Source organism: Cryptomeria japonica, chromosome 3, assembly GCF_030272615.1.
Source record: "Cryptomeria japonica chromosome 3, Sugi_1.0, whole genome shotgun sequence".
Lineage (NCBI taxonomy): Eukaryota > Viridiplantae > Streptophyta > Pinopsida > Cupressales > Cupressaceae > Cryptomeria > Cryptomeria japonica.
Genome location: NC_081407.1, coordinates 246,893,410 through 246,903,384, shown reverse-complemented (window position 1 = coordinate 246,903,384; position 9,975 = coordinate 246,893,410).

Sequence of the window (9,975 nt, the reverse complement as noted above, 5' to 3'; positions counted from 1 at the left end):
GGTCTTCTCTACAAGTAGGGTTACCGGTTTACTTCTCCATTTCATAAGTAATATCGGTTTCCTTCACAAACTCTCCTACCGGTTGCAAGACAACATTATAACAACATCATTACAACATCATAATCAATTAATTGACATTGATGACATCATAACCGGTTAATCAATGCAATCTTCATGCAAATGCTAACACTTTGCATATCATCACTCTATGTTTTGTGTACCGTGCTAGGATATACACCACATAGGAGCTCATGCAGACTGCCTTTATTCTTTGTAAGTTTCATAACTCGATGTCAATGTTTTTGCTTATCAACTTAGCCCAATTTATCATTTCTAGTCCCAATACAATCTCTTCAACGTATGACAACATCCACACTTCAAAGAATGCACCTTGGGAAGTACCCATGACCCTGTTCAACATGTGAATCATATCATTGTATTCTCCTTTGAAATCGGTGCAGATAAGCCTCTTGGGTAACTTGGAATGATGCTTCTTTTGTTCCTTCACCCAATTAGTGTTGATTATACCTATGCAAGCTTCATGTGCTTGATCAAACATTGCTTGTGATTCTTATTGAACTATACTAAATATATTTTCACAGCGAGAAATACCAAACAACTCCCTAACTGAGTCCTCGGTGAGATAGGCCAAGATTGCTCCATTGGGTGCCTTGATGGATCTTGTTTGTGGATCATACCTCTTGGCACATTTGACCATCAAATCACTATATTGAACTGTTATTGGGAAACCTGTTGCTCGATCAAGTCCACACTTGATCATGTTGGTTGCTATGGATGAGGGAATTTCATCATGTGCGCCAAATAGTCTTTTCTTGTATTGAGCCATGTTGAATGTTCAAAGTTGGTGTCTCCAACTTTCTTCCATTTGGATGACATTTGGGATTCAAGATAAAATCCCTTAAGGACCTCCTTGACATGAGTATTCCTAATTCATCCTCCCATATTCATTGGTGCAAACATGGTGCATGTATGAAGTTTAAAATCAATAAATTTGAATAATAATTGTACTGGAAAGTGTGGTGAATTAATTATTGATTCCAAAATCATTTTAAGTTTTGATTTTACATCTATGATTCTTAGTTTTGGAAAAGTTGTGATATCAAAGCAAGATTTGAAAATAATATCCAAAAAACATGACTTTCAGTACTTTAGCAAAGGTCTGATTTTATCCTCAAATCTTGTTGCCAAAATCTGGGAGGATGCCTTAATAATCCTTGCTTGCAAAATATAAGGGCTTCGTTCTTTGATCAACCCTTCTCCTTTCCTTTTTTTTCGGGATTTGATATTGTGCAATTCTCTTTGAAAATTGCAATCCTAATGGTAATAATCTTTGTTCTACCTTAAAAAAAATTGATCTTGGAATTCAAATGGTTGAATTGCTCTTCCTTAAGCCTCTTTTATAAGCTTGCAAGTCTTTTGTCAAGGAGGTCAACTCATTTTTATTTTTTTACTTTTTTTTTTAAATAACTCTTTATTCCTTTCTTCTCACAGACGATTTGTAAAAAAAGCCTTTTGTTTTCCTTCTCATAGTTTATTTACAATAAAGATTTCTTTAAAGGTTTTGATTTATTCTTTCAATTGCCAAAAAAAGTTCACAGGGTGCGATTTTATTTTGTTTAATATTTTTGCTTGGATTTTGCTTTAGCATTAGTGGAAAATCACACCTCATAGGGATTAATTTGTCCTTATGAAATTCACTTTACCTTTGCAACCTTATTTCCACATGGGAAATTTGACTTCACGAAGCAATTACTCTTATTCCAATTAACTTTTATTAACTCTTCACTTGGTAAATTTGAACCCTATGTGGATTTTTCTCTTTTGCACTTCATTTTACCTTGCACTCTTAGGGGAAAATATGATGGAATTGGCTTTACCTCACAAATAATTTTCAAGGACTTGAAAAAATCTTGCTTGCTTCTACTTGGGAAAATCAACCTCTAAGTGGGTTTTTCTCTTTGGAAAGCCAACTTGCAAGTGGATTTGTCCACTTTGCCTCTAACTTGGTAAATTCAATCTCAAGTGGATTTTTCTCTTTTCCTTAGGTGGCATTGATGCTTGGAACGGGAATTTATACACTTGCTTGAGGAATTTGTTTGCATGGTACCTTTCCATAGTAATAACCTTTGATATTGGCATTTTCTAAAAAAAGAAACTCCCCTAATTGACCAATCAATTCTAAAGATGACACTTTTTAAAAATAGGAAAAGAAAAAAAAACGATTGTCTAAAATTATCTCAAAAAGTGTCATTATTCTTCATTAACCTATCTAAACACATTTGTAATAACTAAATATCCTTCCAACCATGTTGGCACCAATCTAAAGACCAACACTGGTTGTAGTATTGTGAGGGTGACCTATTCACTCTTCCTAGACAAGAAATTTGAAATACTTGATGACATCTCTAAACCCAATGAAACGCCCCAAAAAAAAACTTGACACTTTTGTCAAAAGCAAGAGACCAGAGACTAAAACTAAGACACCTAAACACTACCCTAAAAAGCGAAAACTGGGCTCCCCATTTGCAATGGGGCGATGTGTGATAACATCATCAACATCTAGCAACTCCATGTGGGGAATGCTCCTGAACATTCCAAAGATAAAGACCTAGATGTGTCTACAATCACCCATTAATTCTAACTAATTTATCCGTTGGCTAGGAAATATACTCAAAAAGGAAGATGAATCCTAGATTGGTTTGAGACACTTCATCTTTTAATCACAAGTGTGTGCAAATGTTTTCATTTCCATCTCATAAGAACATTGAAATTCCTAGGGTTGGTTGAAAATTGTGTACACCCACAAGGATGTGCAAAATTGTGGTTTCAACCACAGCACGTGAGTATAAATTCTCCTAATTTAGGGAAGGCTCCCCCTTTTCTAACACTTAACTAATACTAATTTAATCTAAAATGGATGGGACAACAACCTTTTCTCTTATTTCAGAAAAGATTATGCTCTTTTCTCTTCACAGAAAAGAAACAAAAATTATGAAGTAATAATAACAGCAATTTAAAATAAAACCAAGAGAGAAAATGAAGTTTCCCGAAAGCACAAAGACTTATGTCACTTCCTCCGGGACAAGAAAACAACAATCAAGCACAAAGTCTTGAGTTCCTAAATTCCTATCTACCCTTTTCAAAATGATATAATAAGGACAATCTACAACATATAACATCACAAAGTCTGTAAGTATGTTGCACCAAGAATAGCGTACAACATATGGCAGTGCAAAGTCTACAAGTATGATGCACCTTCAATTTACTTTAGATGGGAATTACTACAAGTGCAAAGTCTTGCAAATTTTCTCAGCTACTAACAACAAACTAAACTAACTCCACCTTATATACTTGTAGCACAAAGTCTACAGATATTTTGGGGTGAAGCTCTTATGAACAACCTTCCACAACTTCAAATAAGCACAAAGAAATGCTCCAATATGACATAAGAACACAAAGGAGACAAAGTAAGGCTTCAACCCAAAGTCTAAAATTCAAACTCCTTAATATTATTTGAGAATAAACAATTTACAACTTCAAAGCTCAAATTCTTTACAAGTGCAAATTTTGCAAAGTTTACTTTCTTGCCAAAAAGAAAAATACATAGAGAACCCTAATGTACATATAGGAGAGGGGCTTTGAGAAAAGGTGGGAGGATCCTAACTAACTTGAGAAATTATGTCAACCACCATGACTTATTCCAACTATAGTCCTAATCTAACTCAACTTGTAGTTGCCTTACATGTAATTACATTTTACAAGAATGCAAGTGAAAGTGACACTTGCAATCACAAAATTTGTCTTTACATGTAACTTGTCAAAAACAAAATACATAAAACAAAGAGTAAGTATCATGAGACACTTTTTATTTTTTTACATTTCTAACTCTGAAAGACTGGAAATTGTTGATAGATCTTTGCAACTCATTAGGATTTGGGCCTACAGTATTTCTAGCAACCGCAACGGTCTTGATGATGACATCAAAGTACCTTACAGTCGCTTCTTGTGATCTTCGAGAGTGGTTTGCATTTTATCAACGAATATCTGGTAATTCACGAACTTGTGAATCAAAGCGACTGCAAACTGCTCCAACTCTAACTCCTGATGAAGGCTTGATACTAAGTCATTAAGAATCATATTTTCAGCGAGTAGTTCTCCATCATGACTTATGATTTTGTAAGATACTTTGTCAAAACTAGAGATGATATCCTATTCAACTTCATCACTCATATCAAGAGTGGCTTGTACATCTTTGATGAGATCCTTGATGACCAATGACTTGTTTGCTATGATCTCTTCAAATTCTATGTATCTCTCCCTATTCAGAATCACCATATTATTGCATAGAGTTTCCAATTTGATCTGATCCATCTCATGCTACGTCTTCAAGTCTTTCTCAACTGAAATTAGACTTTGGTTGAAATTTTCCAAGGTCTGGTTCAACTTTATCTTTGCTGCTCTTACATTTCTCAAACATGCAATGCTTTCTTCACCACTTGGGTACTCTGACCAATCAACTGATCTACCCAAGAATCAACTGCCTTGCCTTTCGAGTAGCTTTCTCCAATTGTTTGATGGATTCTTTAGAGGCGGAGGAGGTCAAGGATCAACCTGATTTGAAGAGTTTGTGATCTTTTGAATCATTGTGATGAGTTGTGTATTCTTCTCTTTGAGAACATCCTTCTTTGCAAGTATCTCATCGTAGCTTTGGACCAAGGAAGTGACAGAATCTTGGGCATCATGCTTGAGACTAGAATGTGTTTGTTTCCCACATTCTATCCCGGTAAGCCTGTAATTTGACAATTGCATCTCTTTTGGTGGCTTCTCAACTAGTGGCTCTTCTACTTCTACATATTTCATTTTATTCTTGTCCACTACCACCCATGAAATTGTTTTTTCTTTCTTAGCAACTCTAGGCTTAAGTTTCATAATTTGTTGAAAATCAAGGATATTAGGAGAGATCTCTTGCTTCTTCCTCTTAGGTGTGATTGAAATCAACCATGGGGGTAGTTCTAATGAGTTCACATCAAAGACAACAAATGTGGTTTCTGACGAAATAGACTCTTCCTGTATCATAGTTGTGACTCGAGGAGGGGCTTCTGTCTAAACAACAATGAGCGTCTACTCGGATAACAAATTGTGACTTGCCTCTGTCATGAACTTATCAAAACCTGTTGCGAAAGTATCGATCTCAGGAAGAGAAACATTAGACAGGATGGCATATGAGGGATTTATATCAAAGATATTGTCCAAGTCACTATGAGAGGTCTCAACAAGTACTCACATGCTAGTATAGACAGATGTACTTGGTTTCATGGGTTCCACATTAACGGTAGAGAAAGAATCTACATCTGTATCGATTGGAGACATAGGTACATCCAATGATAATTGGGTAAGGGTTGTATGAGGAGAGTCCAAACCCACAGAAGGAAGTGATCCTGTTGTGTTATCCTCACGAGTATCATTGTCGGCATCCTCAATGAAATGAATGTACTTTTATTTTCTCCTTCCCTTTTAGTGACAATCCTGAAGGAGGGATAAGAAAATATTTGTTGACTCTCAACTTGATTCTTGTGCCAGAAGAGGAGGCACCCTCTTTAGACTTAGTCACATTCTTTCTTTGACCATTAAGGAGAAGGAAGAGAAGCTTCTGCAACTCCTTGTTCTTTGTACTCTAGATCAAGGATATTTCCATCATCTACCATTCCTTCTGAAATCTAGGTCAAATCAAAATCAACAATCTACTCCAAGGTGAGCCAGTTGTAATCCATTCTTCTAATTTATTCTTGAGTGTGAAGATAAACCCAGATATCCTCTAGACGATGGACATGGATGAAGGCCCTCTTGATCTTGTCTTTCATTCCTCAGTAATCAAAATCCTTCCTTTCTACAAACTTCTTCAACTTAATCTCCTAAAGTTTAGTTTCCATTATTTGGCTCTTGTTGAAGTGTTCAAAGAGTACCGACCAATCTGCAATGGATTGTGTGAAGAAATATTGATACCCAACTTATGATTGGCAAGTTGTATTGCATGAAATGCCATCAAAACTGTCTTTCCAACTCCTTTAGGATGATCTTGTATGTAGGGTACCTCGGTAGCATGTACGATTGGCCTTAAAAGCATCCAACTCTCATGTAGGTAAACGTTGGGAATTGCAAAAACAAACAGCCATACTCATTTACCTTCTTCCATGTTGCCTCAAAGACACTTCTATTTTTGAGGGTCTTATCAAAGAGACACATTAGGTGTCCAAACAACGCATCATGCACTCTTCTATAATTAATTTTGATGGGCCTAAGAGTTAGTTGATCATAGTATTTCTATATCGGCACCAACGATCTGTCACCCTTAATAGAAAGACCAAGAAATTTTCTGAGTGATGATACAATAAACACCAAGTATGAATTCATATAGAAGGTGAGGGTATTGGGAAATTGCGGCAGCTTCTCACTCAATTTATCGCTAATGATTTCTCTCCAGAAAATGTGAGATTTCCCCTTTCTCATGATCATGATATATTTGTACATCCAAATCTCAAACACGTTAGAGTGTTTCAAACCCATAATCTTGTTGAAAAGGGTCACCAACTTCTTCAATGAATTTGCAACGATAAAGCTTAGGCCATCGGGAAAAACAAGTCTTGGGAGTCTTCAACCACTTAGCATAAATATGCCTAATGCAATCTAATCTTCTCTATTTATAGTGATCCAGGGCACTTTTCATTGTGATATTTGTCTACACTAGAGTTGTTGAGACTTCAAAAATCTTATCAATAGTCTTTGCATCCAACCTGATAATGACGTTCCCATCATCACCTTTGATTCTTCTAGTCTCCTTATCAAAGTGAGATGTGCATGCAAGCACAAACTCAAGTTCTAGGGTAGCCACCAGGAAAGATGAAACCAAATGAATATAGCTTCTCAGGAGCAACTGCATCTCGTGTGTAGGTGAACCTTCTGTTCTTTCCAAGAACTTGAACATGTCAACGAGTCTGGTCTCTGTGTAACGGATATCATCAATGAGAGAGACCACTTGAGTGGGAGAAATCTCATTCTGGTATTTTTTTGTATTTATATTTCATCTTCTTGTTTGGAGTTGATGTTGGCTCCTCTGACATCGAACAAGAATCTGCAACATTGTGATGAAAATTCAAAAGGGTAAGAGCATCTTCAATAGGAATTGGAGATTCCATAGTCTTCAAGCCTTGAAAACTAACGCTCACACCACAACTTAGGAAGGAATTAATTATGAAACAACTTGGATTGACTCAAAGATTCTTTATGGATGAGCTTGGACAGTGATGGGAGGGCAAATTGGATCATGTGGAGGTGACTAGAAGTGGAATATCTTACACAGTTTGCACTTGTAATCGGGTCTCTAAAACTCAAGTGCAAGTAGAATAATGAAGTTTGAAGGCAAGTAATGATGCATGCATGTAATTGGAAGCTTAAAACCTGATTCAAATGGATAATGTGTGAAATGACTATTTTTGAAAAGCATCTTCTCATGAAGGGATATGACTGCAGATAGTATGAGTTTGTCAAGCCAAGGGATAATGACCATCTTAGGTACTTGCAGTCGGTTCTAGGGGACCTAATAACAAGAAAACATGAAGGGTAAAACAATATATTTTACTTGTAGTCGGGTCTCCAAGACCTGACTGCAAGTTGAAATTAGTTTCCTAGCATATGAAATTTGTTTGTTTGCCTTTGCAATGAGAGTTTTGGGAAGTACACGTGCCAAGAGTTCACTTGTAGTCGAGTCTTGAAAACTCGACTGAAAGTGAAAGGTATATACATTTTAATCCATAAGACTTGCAATAATACGTGACAGATCCGATTTGAGGCAACATATTACTTGTAGTCGGATCTACAAGACCCAACTGCATGTTAAAGTTACAAAAGCTTGTAAACATAACTTGCAATCATCCTTTTGAAAACCGATTCGAAACAAATTATGGGGAAATAAAATAAGATGCAAAAGGCATACTTGTAGTTGGGTCTTGAAGACCCGACTGCAAGTATGTTTTCATATTTATACTTGCACTTGCAGTCATAAGACCTTATTGCAATTAGCATTAGACAGGAAACAAATAACCAAGAATACTTTATAAGTCAAAACGCCTTGGGTGCATATGAACACTACACAAACACAAAGCCAATGATGGAGGAAAAGTGAGGACACATATTTGGATGCGGAATGGAAGATCATAAACTTGGCATCAAATGAATAGGAAGACTTACAACGGGGGTTATACTTGAGCACTAAAACATTACCATGGCGCGATAGGAAAAACCATTGCTTGTATTCGGGTCTTGAAAACCCAACTACAAGTATTTAATACTTGGAATGAGCTATAGAAAAGATGAAAACCCCTTACCAAGCACAACATATGAGCAAAAATATGAAAACCCTAACACAATCAACAAACAAAGAGGAATCAAAAGAACATACCTGAAAAGATGAATCTATTGAATCAAGAAAATGACTAAAAGAAGCAACAAAAAATTTACAAACTTCCAAGGATCAATCATGCACTTATAGGTGATATGGAAGAGACTCCCCGTTGGATACAATCACTTTTTCATTGATTGCTCTCCTCAAAAATCGTAGAGAAAGATCAAGGAACGAACCTTCAAAATTTGCAAGCGAAAAACATGAAGAACACACTCCTACATATGATTGGGTTATATGAACTTGACCACAAGTGCTTAGGAAAATCAAAAGACTTGTAGTCGAGTTTCAAACATCTAACTACAAGTTATTTTAAAACAAAAATAAAAACAAATTACTTGTAATCAAGTTATTATAACTTGATTGCAAGTAAGGAAAACACTTGCATTTCAAAGATTTGCATTATGATGCTTAGGTCCCGATAAGAGCTTATTATAATGATATTTTTGAAAGTGGAAAAATGCCAACAAAACCCCCTTATACTTGTCATCGGGTCTTAGAGACCCGGTTACAAGTGAATAGATTTCACTTGCAATACACTTGGAGAGACCCCCAACTTGCAATGTGACCTATGAAACCCTATTTTGCACTAAAGGTGCAAAAAAGAAGAGTTAAAACAATTAAAAACTATCCAAAGAAAACCAAAGAGAAGGTACACAACCAAAATAGGCAAAATTTGAGACAAATTTCAACCTTGGGAAGCATGCAAAAAGACTCAAAGGGTGAATTTTAACAAAAATTCAAGGGGGTTGCTTCTCATTTTTTATTTACAAAACTGAGGACAACACCTAGAATCCATCGTGACAAGCTACGTAATGATCCTAACTTCAAAAGCATCCTAGATATTGCCTCACTACCAGTCAAGCATCCATAGCTCAGACAAGGTTATCGTTGTAATCTCACAAATACTGCTCCATTGCTAGTCGGGCATCCATAGCCCCGATAGAGTTATTCACATGTTCCCAAAGACAAATACTTTGATATTTCTTTTCATTCTCTTCTTCATTCTTCTTTTATTTTTCTATTTTTTCTCTTGATATATTGATTTCCTTTTTCACACATTTTCCACACTTGGCTTGTAAGCAGTGAAGCTCACATGGGTTTGAGAATTATAGTGGTGCTGAAGTAGAATTTAAGATTTTTCACTAGCCACAACTTCGCCTAAGAATTCACAATGACTCCGAGCAATTGATTAAGTGTGTAAAATATAATGATCATATAATTCAATGTCAAGACACAATAGATGATTCCTTTCCTAGTCAAGTACAAATCCTAACTTTAAAATACAATTAGAGAATAAATCTTAGATCCTACAGCTCTTCATAAATATTTATCAAAGGAATGACCCATGCATTAGTTAGTAAAATACACCAGTGTGCATGCAAAAGTTACATCACCTTTCTCACAATTGGGGATCCCTTTATACATAACTAAACTAGGCAAATATACTAAACTAAAGGAAACTAAAATAAGGAAACTTGAAGAAAACTAAACTAAAT